This window comes from Protopterus annectens, chromosome 15.part0, assembly GCF_019279795.1.
Source record: "Protopterus annectens isolate FY-2018-M chromosome 15.part0, PAN1.0, whole genome shotgun sequence".
Classification (NCBI taxonomy): domain Eukaryota; kingdom Metazoa; phylum Chordata; order Ceratodontiformes; family Protopteridae; genus Protopterus; species Protopterus annectens.
Window position 1 is genome coordinate 590155705 of NC_056749.1, and position 25582 is coordinate 590181286.

The 25582-nt window shown below is 39.6% G+C and overlaps 1 protein-coding gene across 2 annotated transcripts in view; it reads left to right on the forward strand.

Moving 5' to 3' along the window:
* LOC122789938 overlaps positions 1-25582 on the forward strand; it is a 354444-nt gene that overhangs the window by 286761 nt on the left and 42101 nt on the right. The window lies entirely within an intron of this gene.

Here is a 25582-nt window from a genome sequence, read left to right on the forward strand (position 1 = left end):
GCACGAAAGAGAAACCTTGTCATTAAGACCCGGAGCTCTGTAAGAATTCAACCTCAGCTGCCAAATCAATTCCTGTCTCTCTAACAGTAACTGGTAAGGGCCCCCTTTTACATCTGATGTAATTTGATTTAAAAGCCTAAACACAAAAGAGTGAGTGGGATTCTCACTGCAGTGTTTGGCCAGGGCATTATCTAACGTAGCCTTCCTTATGCTGTATACATGCTCATAGATCTTTGTTTCAACTTCCTGTCAGTCTTGCCCACATAAAATGCGGGACAAAGCTGACAGGTAGCAAGGTAAACTACAGACCTCGAAGAGCATGTATATCTTCCCTTTATCCTGTAAGTTTTGTTAGCAATTGAAAAACTGGCCCCAGTTGCCAAGTGCCTGCAACAGCTGCACGCCTCACACTTGAAAGTCCCATCAGTCTGGTGACGCATTCCACTATTCATCTCCATGATACTCTTTAAATTATAACCTTTTCTGTAAGTGACGTAAGGTCTGTCACCCAATTTACTTATGTCAGAATCAAAACTGAACAAACCCCAGTTTCTCACCAGGATACACTTTATTAAATCTGCCTCTATACTATAAGGGGTAATAAATCTCATTGTAAAACTCAACCCATTATCCTTCACATTATTTTCATCAATGGAAACAAAAGAGAGGGAGCCTGTGTTAAGTGTAACCAGTACTAGACATCATGGTTTGCCATGTCAAAATAGGTTTGTAAACTCCCATTCTTCTTTTGTTTTGTACCTCCTCTATTATTTCCAAAATCATTGACTCTGGTTAACCTCTCTTGGTAAACATGTCCTTCAAAACGTCACATTCTTCAACAAAAATAACATCTTCTGATACCATCCGAGCAGCACGAACCAATTGTCACTTGACTATAGATTTCTTCTGATGTTGGGGGTGGGCACTAGAGTAGTAGAGCATTGTGTTAGAATATGTTTCTCTATGGTAGATGCTAGCCACAAAACACTTATTTACAAAATCCTTCTTCAGATAAACATCTAGATAGGCTATGCTGTCCTCCGCAAAAGTGTGGGTAAACTTCAAAAAAGTAGTACTGTTATTAATCTTTTCTACAAATTTATCTACCTCCACTCTGTCCCCATCAAACAAAACAAAAACATTGTCAAGGAATCTTGTGTAAAACTTGACCCTAGTCCTAATCTTAAGTGTGTTCAACACATGCTGATATTCCCATTGTGCCATAACCAAGTTGGCAAAACTGGCTCCACACAGGGAGCCCATAGCTACCCCTACTTTTTGGATGTAGATATCATTGTCAAACATCACAAAATTGTTGGTTAAAATGGCGTCCAACAATTCCTGTACCAAACGCACTTCATTACTCTCTGCTCCATGGGCTAGCATCCGCTCCACCACCCAATCAATACCCAAATTGTGGGGTATTGAAAATTACAAATCAGTAACATCTATAGTCAACAAGCCAATGTTGTCCTGGTAAGGGCATTGTTCGATAGCTGCTAAAAAGGACCACAAATCCTTACAAATCTGGGTCTCCATCTTGACATATTTTTTCAAAATACTGTCAACAAATTTAGCACTAGCGTATGTGATGGAAAACCTAGCATTAGCTAAGACTCTCATTGGAGGGTCCATGGTACTTTTGTGTAGTTTTGGCAATCCAAACAAGGTGGGAATTCTCGGTGAAACCACCGATAAGTAATTGAACATTTCTGCATCTATAACTCCTTTCAAAAAGAGGTCTCCCACAAAGCCATTAATGCGTTTATACGCAGTATTCAGTTCACTGACACTAGATGCCTCATAAGTTTTACCACTAATCACATTCCTCATCCTCTCATTGTAATTTTCCATGTCCATTAACACCAAACCACCTCCCTTGTCTGGTTTCAACACATGCACCGGTAATGATTTAAACATTTGCAATGCCTCGTGTTCATCCCTAGACATATTTATATTACAGTTATGTTTAGCATGGCATAAGTTCCTGATGTCTATTTCACACGTGTTTGAACAAGACAAGAGACGGGTGTGTGTGAGGGTTGAAAGTACTAGGTACCCTCATACCTCCACCTGGATGATGGTTGTTTCCCAAAAGTAAGGTCAAGTTCATTTTTCTGGTAAACAACTTAAGGTTAATCAACGTTCTAGGCAAATCAAAGTGCTGGGCTGGCACGAAAGTCAAGCCCTTAGAAAAAAGATCACACAAAACCTGGTCAATGTTATGACTGGAAAAGTTGAATATCTTGGTCACCTTCACTGTTCGACATAACCCTTAGAACGTTACTGTGTTTCATTTCCTTTTGTTGGTCACAGACGTATTACTGTTGTGGAAATTCTGTCCCCTTGTGTTGTAACGGTCTCTTGTGTTGTACCTTCTCTGATGATTCTGCCCCTCATTCGGAAAAGGGCTCTGATCACTATCCCTCCCAGCTCTAGAATGTTCAGACTCTCCATCGTCAACAAACACCTGCCCATTACCGTCTCCAGAAGAAACTCGTGAAGCGGTCCCTATCGTATTTTCTAACGCTGCAGTTTGGACCTTCCCATGCCCGTTGTCATCACTGCCATGGAAGGGAGCTTGACGATAACCTGTAAACTTCCTATCCTGTGAGGGAGGGGGTACTGGATAAGCGGTGTGGTTCTTGTATGCCTCAGTGTCTCTCTTTAACTTCTTCAGCTTATTCTCAGCATTCTTATTCAAATGTTGAGTAATTGTAGAGAAAATTCTTGAATAGTCATACCTGTATCGGGTAAAGTCCTCATGTTGTTTAATGTCTCTATCCAGTGCTGCTATTTCAAGAGACAAACTGTCAATTTTCCGTTGGTAATGCTGACACATTAACTGCATTAACTCAAATCCATGCTTATCAAACAAATTCATCAGGTCCGTGTGAAAGTCAGACCCTGCAGTTAAGCCCGTAGGATACTGCCACGAGCGCAGGCCTTTAGGGACCACACCAGCTTTCCTACATTCATCAAAGTAACTAATTTCAAGTTGTAACTTTTTGGCTCTGAGTGACTTCTGATCTAATACTTTTAACTGGTTTACCAAAGAAACACTGTCTTCGACTCGCTGATCCTTATAAGGTAAACCTGGAGTTCAGTAATAGACAGACATTCCTTAAGCCAAGTAGAGACATCGGGGAACTCCGATGTCCTTGTGGGAGATGAAACAGGCAACGGTGTCAATGTGGGCGGCACCACCATACTCAACGCTTGCTTCTGGGATCCTGTTCTCCCTAAACCGATAGTATTAACACCAGATGAACAATTGCTCTTAGGCTGTTCAATAAATTCCACTCCTCTACGCCCACTCTCCGACTGGGATAAATTATCCATTCTAGCAGACAAAACCTCTAGTTTCTCATTCATCACGTTCAACAAAGCCGTTAAATTACCCACATATTCCGCTCCAAATTGTGTAGAAGCAGGTAAAATTACCAGCGAACCAGGAAACAAATTCTCTGTGCTGCCAGAAGCCATATGAAAAACAACACAAACTAGGTATACTAAAGAAACTCCAGTTAAATCCACAAGTCACACTGGAACACACACCAAGAAATCTCCAAAGGAACTCCAGGCAAGAGCAGAACTGAAGTCAAACTTGTTAAGCAACAATTTATTTCCACAAAGCTTTTCGTTCAACTGATAGTCAAACTTCTTCAGACAAACAGAGCAAACAACACCACACCCATATATACATCTCCCTTTACAAACACATGTTAAAACTAATTAACATTTAAAGGAACTGCAAGTTAAAAATAAAAAACTTTTATACACGATCAATCAAATATTACCCACTAAATAAAAACCAACATCCTCAAATGCCGGACATATAAAAATCCTACTTAGACTAATATAAAATAAACCGAATCCAGTAAAAAATCAAACAATCATGAAATGTTACCCCAGCGTTCACATTTCAAGATTTATAAAAAACATGCTATTAATATAATGCTTGCTTAAATCTCATACGAACATGTAGACAAATGGAAATAAGTACATGCCAATATATGTGCAACTACCATCAACACAAACATCAGATGGCTGTTGCTCTATCTCAGTAGACTTCTTAATTTCAGTATGCATGAAAGAGAGACCTTGTCATTAAGACCCGGAGCTCTGTAATAATTCAACCTCAGCTGCCAATTCCTGTCTCTCTAACAGTAACTGGTAAGGGCCCCCTTTTACATTTGATGTAATTTGATTTAAAACCCGAAACACAGAAAGAGTGAGTGGGATTCTCACTACACCTTGTTTGGATTGCCAAAACTACACAAAAGTACCACGGACCCTCCAATGAGAGTCTTAGCTAATGCTAGGTTTTCCATCACATACACTAGTGCTAAACTTGTTGACAGTATTTTGAAAAAATATGTCAAGATGGAGACCCAGATTTGTAAGGATTCGTGGTCCTTTTTAACAGCTATCGAACAATGCCCTTACCAGGACAACATTGGCTTGTTGACTATAGATGTTACTGATTTGTAATTTTCAATACCCCACAATTTGGGTATTGATTGGGTGGTGGAGCAGATGCTAGCCCATAGAGCAGAGAGTAATGAAGTGCGTTTGGTACAGGAATTGTTGGACACCATTTTAACCAACAATTTTGTGATGTTTGACAATGATATCTACATCCAAAAAGTAGGGGTAGCTATGGGCTCCCTGTGTGGAGCCAGTTTTGCCAACTTGGTTATGGCACAATGGGAACATCAGCATGTGTTGAACACACTTAAGATTAGGACTAGGGTCAAGTTTTACACAAGATTCCTTGACAATGTTTTTGTTTTGTTTGATGGGGACAGAGTGGAGGTAGATAAATTTGTAGAAAAGATTAATAACAGTACTACTTTTTTGAAGTTTACCCACACTTTTGCGGAGGACAGCATAGCCTATCTAGATGTTTATTTGAAGAAGGATTTTGTAAATAAGTGTTTCGTTGCTAGCATCTACCGTAAAGAAACATATTCCAACACAATGCTCCACTATTCTAGTGCCCACTCCCAACATCAGAAGAAATCTATAGTCAAGAGACAATTGGTTCGTGCTGCTCGGATGGTATCAGAGCATGTTAGTTTTGTTGAAGAATGTGAGGTTTTGAAGGACATGTTTACCAAGAGAGGTTACCCTGAGTCAATGATTTTGGAAATAATAGAGGAGGTACAAAACATAAGAATGGGAGTTTACAAACCTATTTTGACATGGCAAACCATGATGTCTAGTACTGGTTACACTTAACACAGGCTCCCTCTCTTTTGTTTCCATTGATGAAAATAATGTGGAGGATAATGGGTTGAGTTTTACGATGAGATTTATTACCCCTTACAGTATAGAGGCAGATTTAATAAAGTGTATCCTGGTGAGAAACTGGGGTTTGTTCAGTTTTGATTCTGACATAATAAGTAAATTGGGTGACAGACCTTACGTCACTTACAGAAAAGGTTATAATTTAAAGAGTATCATGGAGATGAAATGTGGAATGCATCACCGGTTTGATGGGACTTTTAAGTGTGAGGCGTGCAGTTGTTGCAGGCACTTGGCAACTGGGACCAGTTTTTCAATTGCTAACAAAACTTACTGGATAAAGGGAAGATATACATGCTGTTCGAGGTCTGTAGTTTACCTTGCTACCTGTCAGCTTTGTCCCGCATTTTATGTGGCAAGACTGACAGGAAGTTGAAAGAAAGGATCTATGAGCATGTATACAGCATAAGGAAGGCTAGGTTAGAGAATACCCTGGCCAAACATTGTAGTGAGAATCCCATTCACTCTTTTGTGTTTAGGGTTTTAAATCAAATTAAATCAGATCTAAAAGGGGGCCCTTACCAGTTACTGTTACAGAGACAGGAATTGATTTGGCAGCTGAGGTTGAATTATTACTGAGCTCCGGGAGCATGTTTTTATAAATCTTGAAATGTGAACGTTGGGGTAACTGTCCTGTTCCTCATACTTTATTTTCTGTTGGTGGCAGCTTTGGATGATTACTGGTTGTAACATTTCATGATTGTTTGATTTTTTTTACTGGATTAGGTTTATTTTATATTAGTCTAAGTAGGATTTTTACATGTCCAGCATTTGAGCATGTTGGTTTTTATTTAGTGGGTAATATTTGATTGATCATATATAAAAGTTTTTTATTTTTAACTTGCAGTCTTGTTATTTATGGTATAGTCCCTTTAAATGTTAATTAGTTTTAATATGTGTTTGTAAAGGGAGATGTATATATGGGTCTGGTGTTGTTTGCTCTGTTTGTCTGAAGAAGTCCGGCTATCAGTTGAACGAAAAGCTTTGTGGAAATAAATTGTTGCTTAACAAGTTTGACTTCAGTTCTGCTCTTGCCTGGAGTTCCTTTGGAGATTTCTTGGTGTGTGTTCCAGTGTGCCTTGTGGATTTAACTGGAGTTTCTGTGGTATACCTAGTTTGTGATACTTCAATTACAGTTTATTTTGATTTTCATTTTCTAGTAATTGCTGTTTTGCAGACAACAGAAATGAACTTAATTAAGGCCTTACTATGTCTAGGCAATTCAGATCCTGTATCCCAGCTCAAAAGAATAATTTCCTTAGTTACAGCCACTTTCTTCCCCAATGTTTCTGTCAGAGTACTCTGTAGAGAAGTTTTAAAACCTGCCAACTTATTACACGCCCAAAAAATATGTCCCATGTTACCTCTCTCTTTCCTGGCTGCCAGAGAAAATGTCTTTGACATCTGCTTGGAGTATAAAAGTAAAGTACTTTTGGTCGATGTGTGCTTTCATTGACAAATGAAAAAAACGTGCTCAGTGAATCAAAAATCATCTGAATGAACCATACCTGTTTTTTCAAAATGAGATTTCAGTATAGTGGAGATTGGGAAAATGCTCTTTCCCCACTGTTTCAGAGCTGGCATATATAATTAGCAGGGGGTGTGGGGGTGAAGAGGAGGCTTGCCCCATGCAGAAAACGTGTTGTATTATTTTTAATCTTTTGTGGATTGATGTTTGCTGTTTTCAACCTTTAGTTGTTGATCATTGGTGGATGGACATTTAACATTTTCACTGGAAGATTATGCTTCCAAAAATAGCTGTGCAAACACTTCCAAGCAAAAATCCTAAACCTTCTGGCTTTTATTCAATACTTGGAAACCATACTTAGTCCTTCAATTGATTATTTTTAAATTGCTTTTCCAGTCTCTCTTCGCAATCTTTTCTAACCTCCTCTGATTGATTTTTATAGTTGTCATGCAATATTTTATATGCCACATAAATTATCCCTTTTTAACAGCAGCTTCTGTTCTAGATGTGACTGAAAAATCTACCAGAGCTGTTTTTTCACTTAGGGCTCCACTATCCATTTCTCTTTGCCTATACTCTGATATCAGTCCCTGGCAGGAAGGGCAATCTCTCACGTGCAGTCCAAACTGCTGTTTGACCTCATCCCACTCTATTAACTTTTGCTCTCCAGTTATTTTCTCACAATATCTTTCTTTTCAGTTTTCTCCAGTAAATCCCATCCCCCTCTTGCCTGTTTTCAATGCTCTTACTTGCAGTCAAAATTTCCTTACTCCATTCATATATGGGCTTAGTCTTTAGAATATTTTCTGCAACTGTATGAATATAATATTGTCTCACAATTTTTTGATTTCTCTAAGTCTTTTGGGTTTCTGTTACCTTGGCGGGAATGGACCCCATTCCTAAGTCAAAGTACGATTAAAGTTCATGAAATTAGTATTGTTTCAGTCTTTAATGTTAGCCAGAAGTGCTCATCACAGCACTTGTAATGTTCCCAGTAATTCTGTATGGTGGTAGTTATTTTCCTTAAGGATCTGCATCCAAAATGACACACTCTCCTTACTTCTTGAACACTTTATTATCGTCTCTTTCCACATTGATTTATAACCTTCGGCTTGTGTTATGTATATGAGCTTTAATTGTGTAGCTTTAAAACATGCATACAAATAAGGTAATCCTAACCCACCTTGTTCTATGGACAGGATCAGCTTAACCCATTTAACTCTCACCCTCTTCCCCTCCTCGATAAAGTTCTTCAACCCGTTATTAATTATTGTCTACAGCTTCTCCTGTCATTGATAAATATATTCCTTCCCTGAATAATAACATTTTCATTGCTTGTATCTTATTATCTGTATTAATAGTCAAGATCTTCCAGTTGTCTTTTCTTTTGTCTCTTTCCACATATCCTTAGATGCCGTAATAGAATCCTTTTTAATTACACAGCTAAATATTTCATCTTAGCACGTCCTCATAAATATGGATATTGTGGAACCAATTCATGTGAGGAAATACATTTTACTGCTATAGTATTTGTTTTATTTTCATTTATTTTATATTTTGAAAAAATGAAATATTCTTTGCTAGATATAGCAAGCACAAAATATTTGCAAATAACACCAACTTTTCATTATTACCGTACCAATTATATCCTTGAATTTTTGAGCCCATTATTTTCTTTGCCAGTGGCTGTAAGTATAAAGCAAATAATAAAGGGGGGAAGAGGTCACCCCTGCCTAGTTTCCCCTGTTTAAATACAGGTTATCAGAAGGGAAGCGTCACACATTAATTCCTGTCTCAGGTCCTTCGTATATATTTTTAATTAACTGTATTGTTATCTCAGGGAATACAAATGCTTCTATTGCCCTACTCATAAAATCCTAGATTACTCTATTGGATTCTTCCTCTGCATTAAGACTCACTAACAACAGTGGTATTTTCTTACATTTTACTTCCCTCTGTATCATCATTGTGCACCCCTTACTAGAGGAGTGTCCCAGGAATCCATACTTGCCCCACTTTTGTTTTCAGTCTTTATTAACAAGCTGCCCTCTAATATGCATAACCTTCTTATTACTCTTTATGCAGATGACATGGTTATTCTTCAGTCTAGTACCTCACATTTAACTAGTCAAACCCAGCTTCAATCTGACCTTCATTCCCTTAATTCTTGGCCAAACAACCATAAGCTACTCTTAAACCATTCTAAAACAAAAAGTATGATATTTGGAGCCTCACAAAAGCTGAAAGAGACTCCTGAAAATCTCAAAATCGCAGATCTCAATGGTTGCCCAATAGACACAACCACATCCTTTAAATACTTAGGTTTATGACTAGACCAGTCACTTAACTTCCAATGCTACAGTGAAAACACCAGGAAAAAGATCATTTCTCTTTTATTCTAGTCCTGGAAAATATCTCCCTTTCTCTCCGGACCAACTAGAGCTGCAGTAAGCAAAGCAGTCCTCCTTGCTCAACTTAAATGTGGGCTCCCCATTATAACCACAGCTTCTAAAAACCCTAATTCACTCTACAGTCCATTGAAAACAAAATCTACCAATCCATTTCAATTCTTCCTGTCAGGAACACCACTGCATCACCCTCTTCAAGGCCAAATGGTTACCAGTCACCTACAGAGTTGAGCTACTCCTAGGGTCTCTTGTTTTCAAACTGTTTCACTTGAACGCCTTTCCAACACCTGCAGCCAAACTTCATAATGTAACCACCCCCTACAACCTCCGCAACTTCTCCCAATTAACTCACTCACTCCAGACACCCCAAACTACACTGTACTGTACTGACCATTCCTTCTCCATTCTTGCACCCAAACTCTGGCAATCTCTACCCCTTCACCTTAAAGAAATCAAAAATCTGACTGCAAGTGCTTTTTCACTGGACATATAACCTAATGGACCCCTATCAGATTATCGAAGTTTCAAAACTTTGAAAGTCATATGGTTGAGATCATATTATCAAAGTTTTGAAACTTTGATCATTTTGAATGGAGATTGAGGTACAGCATGGATCGGGAAATGTACCCTTTTCCTCACTGTAGTGCGATCACGGAGTTGGTATATTTAATTAGCAGTGGGAGTAGGAGTGCAGGAGGAGGCTTGCCCCCTGCAAAAATGTTAAAATAGAATTTTTTTTTTATTTTTATTTTTTAATATTCAAAGTTCCGAAACTTCGATCATATAGTCTTGACCATATCAATTTTGAAGTTTCGGAAGTTTGTTAATCTGACATAGATCCAGCCAAACTCCCTCCTCATCTGCATCACTTCTACTTTGATTCTCTGTTCTCAGCTGCTGCTTCCCTCTCATATTTACTATTAAAATTAATTCATATTTGATTTTCTACTCTGCTAATATTATTTACATATTGTATCAATTATCTGTTTGATTATTTACCTTCTGTAATTACTCTGTGTTTGTGAATTTATTCTGCTTTCATTTTTGTGAATCTCTTTACCTGGGGTTTGCCTGTAAAGAGTCTGTAGTGATCAATGTATAACGCTGGTAAACAAACTAAAACAACAGTAAACAAAAGTAAATAAATAATGTCAAATGATTGTCTTCTGTTCATAAAACCACACTGATCCATATGTTTCAGTTTTGGCCCAACTTTGCCATTCTCTTAGCTAGTGTAGACATAAACAAGATATCCTTCATGTTTTGATCATTTGATCATGGGACTTGTTGTTCATATAATAGACAGTCTTGTGAGGTGGTAGGTTAGGCTTTATGTCTTGCAACTTGCTTTGTGACGGACAAGGCTTGTTTTTGATCTGGAAATGTCTTCAGGTTACCAGGGAAATTAATTTTCATTATAGCAGGGTAGAGTAATTCAGATTAAAGCCCTTTCATCTTACAAAGCCTTTGTACTGGTATAAATGTAGCTTGTCTTCTTCGAGTGGGGGCTGAATAATCTTGCTCCACAAAGACCCTTGAACCATTACAGTGTAATCTTAGACTCTGCTTTCAAATTTGGGTGAAAATTCTCTGTATGTAGCAAAATGGATAACTCTCTAATGTGTTACCTTCTTACTGAGTCCACCAGCACCCAAGCTGTTGAGCGGGCTCATTCAATGAAAATGTTCACCTCCATAATTTGAGTCCATGCAGATATCTACTTACAAATGTAAGACTTACAATCTCTTCCTTTTAAACTTTCTGGTGTACCACTTATTCTTACATTGTTCCTTCTAGCGTGATCTTTCTGTTCAGACATTAATGCTTCCACCACATCTTGTTTGTACTCTGTTGCCATAATTCCCGTTCTTAGTGTCTCATTCTCGTTAGTCAGTTTCTGATTTTTATCTGTATGCTTGTTTACTACTTCTCTGGACCTCATTTAAGCTCTTATCTTTCTATTCTGTATAATCTTCAATTTTAGTGTTCATTTTTCTAACTTCTAGAAACTTATCTGTCAAAGTTACCACTGAATCAGGTCCATTCCTTGCTCCTACCAGGCTCCGGAGGGCTGGCCACCCCCCTGACTTCATGGTTGCTTTTATTTTTCCTTGCACTTTTTGACATCTGCCTCACTCTGTCTTTGTATCTTTTCTGTTATCTACTGAACTAGCAGGGATAATAGTTTCATAATGTGTTTTTCACTGTAATCTGTGTTTCAATAGGAGTGGCTGGAGAATCGCCTTACTCTGTCTGCTCCGTTACCAGAAGTCCATGGAGCGCACTTATTGTTATTCAAATTTTCTTCAGGTTGTTCACGTTACTGAGCTGCTTTGGTTGCTCAGATATACCTTTGATAAGTGTTTTGTGTGGTGCTCTAGATTTCCAAAGATGATGCACTCCTTGTCTTTTTTGTATTCAGTCCACGCTAGGTCTGTCTTTTTCATGTGTTTCAGACTGATTTGTTTGTACAGCACATGACGTTTCTGTTCAGCCTTTGTTGTCATACAGAAGCATGCTTTTCTAAGAAGTCAACTGCACCTTATTGAAGGATGTCAGAGCATTGTTGAGATTTGTGGTATGATTGTAGAAAGTGACAACTTGTTGATGAGAAGATGTTTGTAACCGAACTAAAGTCTGTGTTATAAAGGTTGGGCAGCAACACAATCTTTGGTGAAGTTGGCATTTGTTTGCTTCTCCATACTCTCCAGATGGGGTCATGATGGTGGTGGTTTGCCAGTGTTCCTATAATGCTGAATTTTCTTCACTGCTTTGTGAGAATCAAGTCAAAGATGTTATTTATTCCAGTCTTTAGATCTTCTTATGTTGCTGTGGAGATGAGTTGGGAAAATGCCAAAGATTTTGTTTGGTAATATGGGATGTTCTTCGTATTTCACTGTTGCAGTCATCACACTTGGGTTATCCTTTCTTGTGCATGTCTTTGTTCCCATGAATGCTGAAGTCACCCTTGAGGATTAATTTTTTGCACAGGTACGATTAAACCAGTTAATAGTTGCAGAAAGCATCTTTATTGTTTTGTCAGGCTCTAAGTATATGCAGCCAGTCATAAGGATCTTACTGTTATATTTGTCAGTAAGGCTTTTTGACCAGGAATGGATTGTGAACTCCAAAGATTAGATGACAAATATTTTGCACTAGGGTCATAACACCCCCTGCCCTCTTATGCTCTCTGTCTGTTAATTTGCATAATTGCAAGTAAGACTTCTTATGGTTCTGTTTAAGAAATATGTGATAAGTAGACCGAGAAGGCCCTAATGTGATGACTAAAATGTGTCTTGTAAATGGCAGATTTAGAACTTTAGAATATATTTTGGTGGAACAAATTCATGATTTTCTCTATGAGGTTTATGACATGTTCAATAGACTACTAGAATGTGTAGATACTGTGCATGGACCCGAGCTTGAATGTCTAGGATTTTATTACAGGTACATCAGTTTTATACCCATTATCCATACAGATTTTTCTCTGTAGTGGCTGTCTTCCTTGTAAGGACTAGTTCAGGTCATACTGCATCAAAGGTACTTGACTTAGGTCACACAAGGATGCTTTATTTATCTTGTGTTTTTCTTCACTCTCTTTGTTTCTTTGAACATCCAGCACTATCTAGCATTTATATAATGTATAGAACAGCACCAATATGACTTTATAACTGTCTGCAAACAAGTGTGTAGTACGTCCCAGTAATGAAGATAATCAGTAACATTAGAAGATAAAGCATAATAAAAATATTCAAAGTCCATGCATGGAGAAGGGAGGAAAACATTACTTTTACAGTAATCTGTCTTTGAAGATCCAGTGTTGTACTAAGTACATTACTGAGTGGTAAGATTTAAATCATAATACCTGGATAGAGTGCCAAGCAATACAAAGCTGATCTTGTGAGGTGGAAAGTTGCAAGATTACCCACATAGGTTCAAAGGAGATTACTAGGCTAATGGCCCTAGAGCCCTGACAAGCCCAGCCATATTTATCCCGAGTTGCCCCAATTGTCAGTGGTGAAGTTTGCAGAAGTAAGGGTCTATTGTAGTTAATACAGACTTCCTCTGTCCAGGAGGGACGTGGGCACCACCCCAGGAGGGAGGGAATTTGCAGTCATCCACCCATTGATCTAGGTTGCATTTGAAAAGAGGGTCAGGGAGGGGCTCTGTTTCATGTAAGTTGGAAACTTGTTCCAGAGAAGTGGCAGTCTCTGGGAGATGTAGCTATCTCTCCAGCATGACCTGTTCATGTCAGAGGCTAGGTTAAAATCCCTTGAGCGAGTGACCCTCTTGCAGTTTGATTTACGAATGTATAGCATTTTCATCAGGGCCTGGTCAGAGACTGCCCTGTAAGCAAGGCATAGGTCACCCCTTAGCAACCTGTAGGAGATAGAATACAGTGACAGGGCTTTCAGTCTTTCTGCATAAGACTTGTTGTGGGTACCCTGTAATTTCTTGGTGAGAAACCTTTATGGTCTCTCTAATTGTTGCATGTGTCTGGTGAGGTACATGCAAAAGAAGAATTGTACTCAATTATTGGTCTGATGAGGGCAGAGTATAATGGAATTATAACATCCTTGGATCTAGATACGATGCCTTGACTTATAAAATGTGCCACATAGAAGGATTTTCTTACTACTGTGGATATGTGGTGGTCAAAGTTCAGATTGCTAACAACCTGAGTAACGAGATCATGTGCCACTGCGTCTACACTTAGGGGGTTGTTGTCTGTAATGTAAATAGCAGGGATGTCAGCTTTCCCCAAAGGGAATAGTAATGCATTTTTTTTATTTAGTTTTAATCTGTGGCTTTGCCACCAATCATTTGTCTGTGTTAACCTGTCTGCAGTATATTAACATCATTAGGTGACACAGTGATTGCTCCCAGTTTGTAATCATCACTGAACTTGGTCAACCACAGGCCCTCCAAGTGTGTCTGGACTTCTGAGAAATAAATTCCAAACAGTAAGGGGCCCAGTGCAAAACCCTGTGGTATGTCATTGGTGACTGGTCTTTTGCTAGAGGTGAAGTCACCCACTTTGAAAGGTTGTGGCCTGTCACCTGTCAGTGTGCCATTTGGCTACCCACTTGGTAATGTAGGGGTTACTTCCCAATTGGAAGAGTTTCTCTATAATACCTGAATGGGGGATTGAGTAAAATGCCTTGGCTAGGTCAAGATAGGTGGTATAATTATTTATTTATTTATTTATTTATTTTACATTTGTTAACCGGGAAAGTCCGACTTGTAACAAAGCCAATTTTCAGTGGAGGCCTGGGGAGGAAGGCTCCAGATGCATGTCTTTGTAATGTGGGAGGAAACCCACACGAATGCAGGGAGGACATGCAGACTCTGCACAGAAGGCACCCCAGCTAAGAATTGAACCGGAGAACCTCTTGCTGTGAGGTGACAGTGCTACCGCTGCACCCCTGCGCCGTCCAAGACAGTATACACTGTCTTTCACTTATCCGGGGCCTTGGTGACTTTCTTGAAGAAGTCAACCATGTTTAACAGGCATGATCTACCTTTAATGAATCCAAACTGAGTTGGGTCCAGAGTTTGGAGATTACCTATGTCCTTGTTAATAAGGTCCATGATGATTCTTTCCATGGCCTTGCAGAGGCTAGACAAGCTTATGGGCCTATAATTCCCAGGATTGGTTGATGGTCCCCCTTTGATTCAAAGAAACACAAGTGCTGCCTAAATGAAATTTAGAGTGTCAGCTCTTTTACAAGAAACAAAAAACAGAAAAATACAAGATATGATAAGTATTAAACAATAAATAACTATGGTACAAAAGTAAATGTCTAGGTAGCTGACACACATGCTTGTACACTATTTATATACACTGGACAACACTGACTTTTAGATGATTAACACAAGAAAAGTACACTATACAGAGAGGTGAGAGTGGGTGATATTGCACATAAGGACGTGGAGTTGCAGTTGAATGAGAATGTATTAATGTTAGTATGCAGTAAATAAATAGAATTACTGTATGAAAAAAAGGAAAAGAATGATTGTGCAGAGGGATTACTGTTGCTGTCCTCCATTCCACCGAAACATAGCCAGTTCTTAGGCTGTGGTTAAACAGGGATCCGAGTAGGTCTGCTAGGTCATATTTTATATTGTTTAAAAGGCAACCTCGGATGTTGTCTGGACATACTGATGTCGTGTTTTTGGTCTTGTAGAGCTGAGATGACCTGCTGTTTTCAGATAACAGGGTGAGGAATGGTGGCAGGTATACTTTGGGGGATGAGGAGATGGGACAGAGGAGTGATGGTTTCTCCAAATCTGTCAGCTATTAGGTTGACTATTACTCCCAGTTGAGTATGGGTGGTGCCATCCACAACCCATTCAGCACATAGCTGGGTATTTCCTTTTAGATTTTGGATGTAGTTAAAGAATGCCTTGTGATTATCCTTAGCTAGGAAGGTTATTTTTGCTTTGTACTTTAACTTTATAGGACTTGAGAAGGTCTGTAATTTATTTGTTTAAGCTAGAGAGGGATTTCTTCCTCTGCTGAGCCTGTTCCCTCTTGTTCTTGTGCATTACTTTTTGTTGTATAGTCTGTTTATGCTAGGGGTCCACCAGTGTGGCTTGCTTTTTTTCGGCATGACCTGGTTCTAATCCGCTCAGGTACAGCCGATTCTATACAATTGCTTAAGTGGTCTTACAGGGCATTTGTGTACACCTCTACATAGGAGTCTATGTTATCTGCGTTTGAGGGGATTGTAGTATTAACTAATATCCTATCTTAAGGCGTTTTGCTAACTCCTAGTTTTGATAAAGGAATTGCCATGCGCATGTAGCCACATTTGATCTAATTTGTGATGATCCACAGAAGGTAAGTAAACCCAAATGTTATCATTTAGTGTCTGAGTGAGATGCCGCGGTGGTACTGTGGTAGCGTTGTTACCTCACAGCAAGAGGTTCTCCCGTTCGATTCTCAGCTTGGCTTGGGAGTGCCTTCTTTGTTGAGTCTTCATGTCCTCCCCGCGGTTGGATAGCGTTCGAAAGACATGCGTGCGTAAATGGGCGTGCCTTTGTTGAAGGTTGGGCATTGAGCTGGCACCTCAGCGTTTTGTAAAAATCTACTGCCAATCATTAGCGGACCGGAGTTCCGCTGTGGCGACCCCTTACTGGGAAAAAGTCGAAAGACAAACAAGTGTCTCAGTGATCTCTCTGTATAAGATCTGTAGTTTTGTTTGTTGATGTGCGATGTTTGGCAGGTTTGTGTTTTGGTCATAAATATCCTGCCATGTCACCAATTATGCCTGCTCCATGGAAAACTCTGAAGTATGGAGAGATGAAATGAAAAAGAGCTGCACAAAATGGACAGCATAAATATAATTAAGAAATAAAGTCTATAGAATATGGGGTAAAACACTTTAAATGCTTATGAGCTCTGCACAGTGGTTATCAGGTTACCTGATGTAAGGAATTATCAGAAAATTCAGTTGAACTCTGGGCCCAATGGATTTTCATAGGTGGTTACTAGGGTATTGACCTGAAGGTCTTTATTAGCCTGGCTATGTGTACCCAATATAATACTAGAGAAACCCAATGTAAAGGAGCTTGTCTAAACTTGAGATCTTAGTTAGCAACAATTGCCCATATCTATGGGAGTCGTAGCTGAAATCCTCGGCAAGAATTTACGGTTTCCCATCCAGTCATCCAGGCTGCGTTTAAGCAGGCAGGGTTGCCAGCTGTCTGGTTTTTGACCGGACTATCCATTTTTCTGACAAATTGTCCAGTTACAAATTACTTTCAAAACTGGACACGTGAAGTCCAGGTTTTCTGCCACTGCCACGGTCTCAAGCGTTTCTCCTGCACCATTTTTCTCTCTCTCTCCCCCCTCCTTATTGCCTGCGGACCCCAAATACACTACATAATTTTTACCCACTTTTTAATGAAAACTGGATGCATATAACATACATTCAAGAGTCAGACATACACGCACAGAACCTACATTTTAAGCAGCCTAGCACGATTAACTACACTACTAGTACAGTGAGTGACCATGTTTCAGAATTTGATTAGCTGCCAGACTCGTAAAAAACAATCATTCGTCACAGGTCACGGCTAGCTTAACTGATAAAACTTGCTTCTTTTCATTTTATATGCAAGGAACTGGAGGCCGTAGAGTGCTGTGGATCAACATAACAGCACTGTCATAAACTCTGGGTTCTACAGTCTGTCTGACATTTTACAGGGTGTTGGTTGTAAACAAGATTGGTAACGGAAAAGCAGTCCTTTGGATTTTAGGCACCCCCATGAATTTTTACCGATCTTTTTTGTGACGGGCCGGCAGTCAGCACTGTTGTGCTGAAGCAGATGCACATATAGAAGTAGGTTTAAGTTATTGCCAGATGGATGTTTTGTAAAATGTGCAATTGTGCTGATGTGACTGATATTTGTTTTTCATTTCCAAGCAAAGGAACCTAAATTCTTAGGTTTATGCTTATTTTACAAACCCATTTTATATATTTTTTAAAAGTAAGTAGTAGCACCTTTGATTAAGGTTGCTGATGCTGTGCTTGTGGATGGTCCCGGTGTACTTTTTGCCTGTACAGGTGATTCAGGTAGAGCACAGATCTCCATGGACATTTTTGCTCAGAGTCACACTGTTAGGCAATGGAAGCTTGCTCTAGTACTGATTTTCAAATGTATGGAAATCACTACTATCAGTCAATACTGGCAGACAACGACTTCTTAATTCTCAGAAAATACATGCTGAAGAAAAATCCTCTGTTGTTTTACTTACCCTTTCAGTGAATAAAAACTTAAGGAATGTGCTATAAAAGTTATTTCTATACCGGTATCTGCATTGTGGACCACTACTTATGCATGGTCGAGTGTTCACTTTCAATGTAACTTTTTTTAAAATTCAAAACAAGACTGTTCTTTGGAAGGAATAGCGTGGGCTAACCTTACACAGTTTCCGGCATAGCTCTCAACCTTCCATCACCAAAATGAGGAACACTAGCCTTAATAATGTGGAACAAATGGGCAAAATGTGGAACACATACTAATGCCTTACTAACAACATCAACCAGGAAGGTCATAGGATAGTAAAAATATACTGGTTTTACTTATAAAAAAGATATAATGAATTAATATGATTTATTTCTATTTACCATGAATGTCAGTTAAAAATTCCTAACACTGAATGTGTGGCAGGCCCTTTCAATGTGGAACTTTGAGGAACATGAGCTTTTTAAGGTTGCATTTCTTGAGAAGAACCTCAATCTGCCACTTTTGTTGGTAATACAGCTACTTGTTGTTTAGTAACTGCTAGATTTTTCTTGGCAGTCGTAGTTCTGAAGTCCATTTTGCCTCTGGAAAACTGTCTTTGATGTGGTCCGTTTGCCTCGCTATTTAAAGCTTCCTTACTAGAATAATCCAGTGTCTAAACACATTGTCTTATACAGATAATCTTATAGCCCTATCACTATAAAGGATCTCCTACAGGTTACTGAGAGATGATCTATGTCTGGCATACAAGGCATCCTTGGATCTAGCACTGATGGACCTTTTAGACATCCACAAAACGAACAGTATCAGAACCATTAGATCCAGGGATTTAAATTTTGCTTTTGACATAAATAGGCCATGTTGATGAGACACAAATGTGTCTCAGAGGGTCCCCATGCACTGGAACAAGCTTCCCATCCATCATCCATCATTCATGTGAAGCAGAGTCCATCCCTAGCCCTGTTTAAGCATAACTTTGACCAATAGGTGGAAAATTGGAAATCATCCCTGTTGCCACCTATCCGTTTTTTTTCTGGACTATCCACAAATCAAATCACTTCTCTGGTAATCAGGAAAACACTGTACAAACTCCAGTATTCTGTTTCACACAAGGAAATAGACTATCAGTGTTTGTTAAATTGGCTGATTTACTATGCTTTTTTACAGAAAAGCATAGTAAATCAGCTGAAAGCAGGCATTCGGAACAGAAAAAGAGGGCGTTCCCATCAGCTGATGTCACAGTTATGTCACAAAATAGGCGGAGCATGGATGGGAGAGGAGGTGGGAAGGGGTGGAGTTATGGGTGATGCAAGGGGCGTGACTTTAGTCCGGTTTTAGCCACAAAGAAAGCTGGCAACCCTATAAACAGGATCACAGAGGGGCTGTGTTTGATGTGAACTGGTAGCCCATTCCAGAGGAGTGGCAACCTCTGGGAGACATATCTGTCTGTCCAGCAGGTTCTATTTATGTTGCAGGCCAAGTTAAGGTCCCTGAAGCGGGTGACCCTTGTCTCATTTGACTTGCGGTTGTGCAGCATTTCCACTAGGTTTGGCTCTGAGATTGCTTTGTAGGAGGCACAACTCTCTTCTAAATAGTCTGTATGCTACTGAGTACAGTGACAGTGACTTCAGTCTGTCAATGTGTGTGTTTAGATGACATGTTCTGTGCAAGAATTTCTTATTGGGCTTGTTAGTATGTCAAGAGTATTTGGGAATGTACAAATATCTACAAGAACTGATCACAAATGGATGCATTTGCTATCAGGAGTTACTCTGTTTGGAACTGTAATTGCATAATGCTCAACAGAAATATGTCTCATCATGCATTTTCCTGGAATGTGTATATAAGAAGGAAACTGAAAAGTAGACATTTATTACGCAGGACAAGTGGATTATCTGACAAGTTTGAAGAGATTTAGTGAACCACGTTCCTGCACATTTCTGGGTAAGATGCCTTAAAGGTTGTGAACTCAATTTATTTTCTTGAAAAGAAAGACAAAATAGTTCATTTAGATAAAAAAAACAGTAATTATTGCGACCCATAAAGATATATTTTTCTTGATGAAAAGAACAACAAAATAACTCATTTATACAAAAAAATCGGTATTTGTCGCTCAGAAAGAACTTGGCATTTATTAGATGTGTTCTTTACAAGAACATGAAAACCAGCAGACACTACAAATGTTTTTACTGAACTACACAGATAAACTAGAGGCTATGAGTTTAGAAGGCTGCATGATTCTCTCATAAGAGATAAATAAATTGTAGTGTTAAAATAAAATAAGTGGTTGGGTTTCAAGACAGACAGACCTGAATAGATCAAAAACTGTGGCTTTATGCAGAGCGGGTGAAATTGCTATAGTATATGCCGCTGTGGTACGGCGGTAACGTTGTTACCTCACAGCAAGAGGTTCTCCCGTTCGCTTCACGGCTGGGCTTGGGAGTGCCTTCTTTGTGAAGTTTGCATGTCCTCCCCGCGGTTGGGTAGTGTTCGAAAGACATGCGTGCGTAACTGGGCGTGCCTTCGTTGAAGGTTGGGCATCGAGCTGGCACCTTGAAGTTTTGTAAAAAAAATCTACTACCAGTCATTAGAGGACCGGAGTTCTGCTGTGGCGACCCCTTACGAGGAAAAGCCAAAAGACAAACATCAACAACATTTTAAGAAATTAATTGACAAAATGCATGTGTGTAATATAAAATGTGAGTCAGATAGTAAAACAAAAGCAAGAAATTAAGACAAAGTGCGTTGTAAAAGTAATGGGTATGAAAGATAAAGCCACGAGGTACTGTAGTATAACAAAGAAAAGATCCAAAATGAAGCCAGAGAAAATATTACATTGTTTTAATTAAGCCTTGCAGTAGCTGCAGCTAAGTGCTTGACAGGAAACATTATTGTGTTGCTTGTCAAGCTTATGGAATATGTGCTGGAAAAGGGCATTTGATACTGTAAAGTCTGAAATGTATTATAGAAAGTGAGAAATGTGTGCAAAACAGCCTGATGGAACGAAACAGTGAGAATTAATGTGAATCATGTAAGACTAAACGAACACATATAGGTGCAGAATGTAATATCTTGTGAGAAAATACTTTGAATCAGCTGGGAGTGGAACAAAAATTCTTCTTCTTCTTCTTTCGGCTTTTCCTGGTTAGGGGTCGCCACAGCGAATCACATGTCCACTCCTGATTGGCAGTGGAGTTTTACAGTGTCGAGTTGCCAGCCCAGCGTCCAACCTTCCACAGAAGGTACACACACATGCACTCACACCTAGGGCCAAGTTAGAGTTTCCAATCCACCTACAGCATGTCTTTGGGATGTGGGAGGAAACCGGAGCACCCGGAGGAAACCCACACGACTACAGGGAGGACATGCAGACTCCACACAGAAGGCACCCCAGCCAAGGATCGAACCAGGGAACCTCTTGCTGTGAGGCAACAACACTAACCGCTGCACCACAATGGCTGCCCAGTGGAACATAACAAATACTACATGTAAATTGTTGACGTATGATGGCCACCAGATGTCACCATTAGGTCAGAATCTGCTGACATGAGTGTTTCCCTTCTTTTGTTTAACGGCTGTGCCAATAGCATTGTTAGATTCTTGAATGTTTTCTGAAAAAAAACATTAAAATGTAAGGTAATGAATTTAAATATCTAAATGGCAGTAAATGTTATTTAAATATCATAGACAGCAGCATTGTTTAGTAGAAAGGGGTTCCTATTAGAACCTCGAACGCTTGAAATGTCAAACGTCATATGGTCGACACCATATGATCGACATTTCAAGTGTTCAAAGGTAAGCATAATGGTGCCGTTCAGTGCAGAATGGGAGAATTTCCCTTTTCTGCACTGAAGTGCGATCTTGGAGTTGGTATATTTAAGTAGGGGGTGCAGGGGGGTTTGCCCCTCTGCCTGTACCGTTAAGGTAAGGTTTTTTTTGTTTTTTATTATAAATTCAAACTTTCGAACTTCGATCATATGTTGTCGAACATATGGAATTCGAAGTTTTGAAAGTTCAATTGTATGACCAGTAGAAAGATATTTTTTACAGTAATATACTCAGAGGCTTTACAGCAGTACAGTAATAGATTATAAGAAGAAAGAAACTTACCTTCTGCTACAATAAAATAGCTAATTTGCCACTGGTCTCCCTCATAGGACCCACCCATTGTCATAGCTTAAAGCAGTTAAACTGTCTTGAATTGCAGAACTGTCTGACATATTCACAACTAACTAGCACACAAGCTCGTTCATCATCCAGAAAAATGCCCTGCACTACAAAACTTATTATTACTCTGCTGTCCAGCAAGGGACCTCTGTTCTACTAACAAATTACTATTACTTAAAGTAAGTCAAATAATGTTGCGGGAGACTCGATCTACTCCCAGTACATTGTTAAACTCTGGAATAGTATCTCCATGCAAATAAAACTCTCCAACAAACTCAGTTGTTTTAAACCACTGCTTAAACAACATCTTAACCAATCCTGGTCCTGTACATGCTGATCACAAGGTTAAAACTTTGTGTTCACTGTGCAATACTCTCCTTAAACATAATATTCTCAACCTCTTACTGAAGTAACAAAACAATGTTTATGCATAACTGCTGCCAGTACAATCTGCTAAGTCTCACGTGTTCTTTCTCTTTCATGACTTCCACCTCTTTAAAATTTTAGAATGTATAAATGCAACTACTGTTTGTGTATAAATGTAAATAGAAATGTAATTACTGTGTGTTTGACTTAACTTTGTATAATGTTATGTAAGCAAATGGAGCTTTTCTTCCCGGGCCTTCACTGAAAATGGGTATTACCCAGTCAGACTTTCCCGGTAAACAAAGACAAATAAATAAATAATAAAGTATAATGAAAAAAATGAGATTGGTATTTTTCTGTAATATTTCACAAACAACTTTAATTGGCCTGATGGCACAGATTCAGTGTTTCTGTTTATGCTAGCAGTTAATTGACTTTGGGAAATAAAAAAACATACTTCACTGGAAGGGTCAGCTGCGGGATATGATGAAGTATCTGACAGACAGCCCTCTATAGGGAAGTATTGGAGAGGGATTGTTTCCTGTGCAAGACCAGGAGCTAACTTTCCTTGAAGAATGACAAAACATCCTGTACTGTGTAGGTGTGTCACTGCATGCATAGATTATTGTAATTGCTGCATGTCACTCCCTGTAAAGGAACTCAACTGGCACCCACCACCTTGTCCTCTGCTCCCTGAAAGGTCCTTTCTGCCTACCCCCAGGAATTATGCCACAATGTCTTCTCCATGGGAAGTCAACAAGCTCGCATATAGAATAGGACACATAGTGAAGGGCACATCTAGAACTGTCCAGAAAGCAGCTGTATAACAACAATCAGCGAGAGTAGTTGGAAATTTAGGAAGCTGGAGGCCAGTGGTAATTTGGGGGGGGGGGGGTGAGAGGGTGTTAAACTAAATACCTGTTCACAAATAACTATTCACATTTTGCAAATTGTCCATCCTAAATCCATAATGTCAGCATCATGTTTGTTCTACCAGACTTGAACCTTCATATGACAGCAAGTAATTCGTTTCTGGGTGCTTGTTTTTTGATATGTTCACAGAAATATGAATATGATGTATATTTACATAATTAACAATATAATTAATGCATAGTATTTGCCAAGCTGCATGCAGTTTATAATGCAAGTACCAATGAAATTGTCTTCATTATTTAAGGTTTCAGCTGATACCACACTATACTTTGTAGGTCACTTCACGTTTGGCAGTATTAATTTTTAAATCCTGTCCTGAGCATCCACAGCCCCTCTGTGCTGGTCCTGCGGTTTAGCCTGCTTGTTTTGCCTCCCGTAATCCATCCCGGGTGCTCCCTCCCTGCTTTAAACGCAAAAGGAATACCTCCGGCCATCACCTGAAGACACCCTGAATTGGCCAGCTTGCCTGGTACTTAGAAAAATACTACTGAGAAGACCCCCCCAACAAGATTGTGTAAATTAATCCATCCCGGGTGCTCCCTCCCTGCTTTAAACGCAAAAGGAATACCTCTGGCCATCACCTGAAGACACCCAGAATTGGCCAGCTTGCTTGGTACTTAGAAAAATACTACTGAGAAGACCCTCCCAACAAGATTGTGTAAATGTATGTTGCTTAACACTAAATGTAGATTTGATGTACTATCTATAGAGTTAATCTGCCCTCCCGTGTGTGCGTTCTAGCAGCCTACCGCAGACCATTTTCCCTCTCCCCCTCCTGTTATCACTACCCTAGAATATATTTAAACCTAAGACGGGTCCAACTATCCCTGCTGTTTGCTATCTGCTTCTACCAATATAAATCCTAGATATTCTTTATAATCCCAACAAGTTTTATTTTTTCACAAACCGTTGGTTATGAGTTAATATCCTTAGACTGTAAATATCTTCTTCCCCCTGCTAAACCACCCTCTGTAAAGACCGCCTTCATTTTCTGGCTGGAAATATTTAGCTCATACCTTCCAACTACAGCCTTTAAACTGCTCTTTGCTGATACTTTTTCATAGGTTCATAGGTTCATAGGTTCATACTAGGCTATCTGCCCAAGGGCATTTATAAGCCTAGCCCATAGTTATGTGGCTTTCGCCACCCCTTTAGTTTGAATAAAAACTATGCCTATCATTTTGCTGTGCCTCTGTCAAGCAGTGACACTGAAGTAATCCCTGGGGTATATCTGCAATCTCCCATCCATTGGTCAAGATTCCTCTTGAACAAGGCCAGAGAGGTGCTCTGCCTCACATGTACCGGGATTTTGTTCCACAGCATAGGGAGTCTCTGGGTGATGAATCTGTCCCTCCAGCACGTTCTATTTATAACCGTGTCAAGGTTTAAGTCTCCCGCCCTTGTGGTTCTGAGGGATCTAGATTTTTTTAGGTGAAGCATATTCATCAAATCTGGGTTTGACATGGCCTTATATGTCAGGCACAGGTCACCTCTGAGCAAGCGGTATGAGACTGAATAGAGCTGGAGTTCTTTCAGTCGGGCAGTGTAAGACATATTTTTGAGACCCTTTATCCTTTTGGTGAGGAACTTTTGGGGCCTTTCAAGCTGCAGTAGGTGTCTGGTCAGATACATTCCGAACGGGGCATTGTACTCAATCATAGGTCTAATGAGTGATGAGTACAGGGGGACGATGACCTCCCTTGATCTAGATGTGAATCCCTTCATGATCAGGTGGGCGATATAGAAGGTTTTCCTAACTACTTTAGCAACATGAGTGTCAAACGAAAGGCTACTGTCAACCTGGGTCCCCAGATCCCTGATGACTTTTTCTGTGCTCAATGGATTGCCACCTATATGGTAGCTAGGGGTAACCTTGTTTTTCCCGAAGGGTATGACTATGCATTTTTTGGCGTTTAACTTCAGACCATGGCTCTGGCACCAGTTATCCGTTTCTGTGAGGCCCTTCTGGAGGATCTCTGCGTCAGATGTGTTTTCGACTATGGCGCCCAGTTTGCAGTCATCTGCAAACTTTGTCAGCCATAACCCTCCTGTGTTTGCTTGTACTTCAGAAAAGTAGATGCCGAACAAGAGTGGACCCAGGACTGAGCCCTGTGGGACACCACTTGTGACAGGCTTTGAGTCTGACATGGCTTCAGCAACTCTGACCCTGTGGATT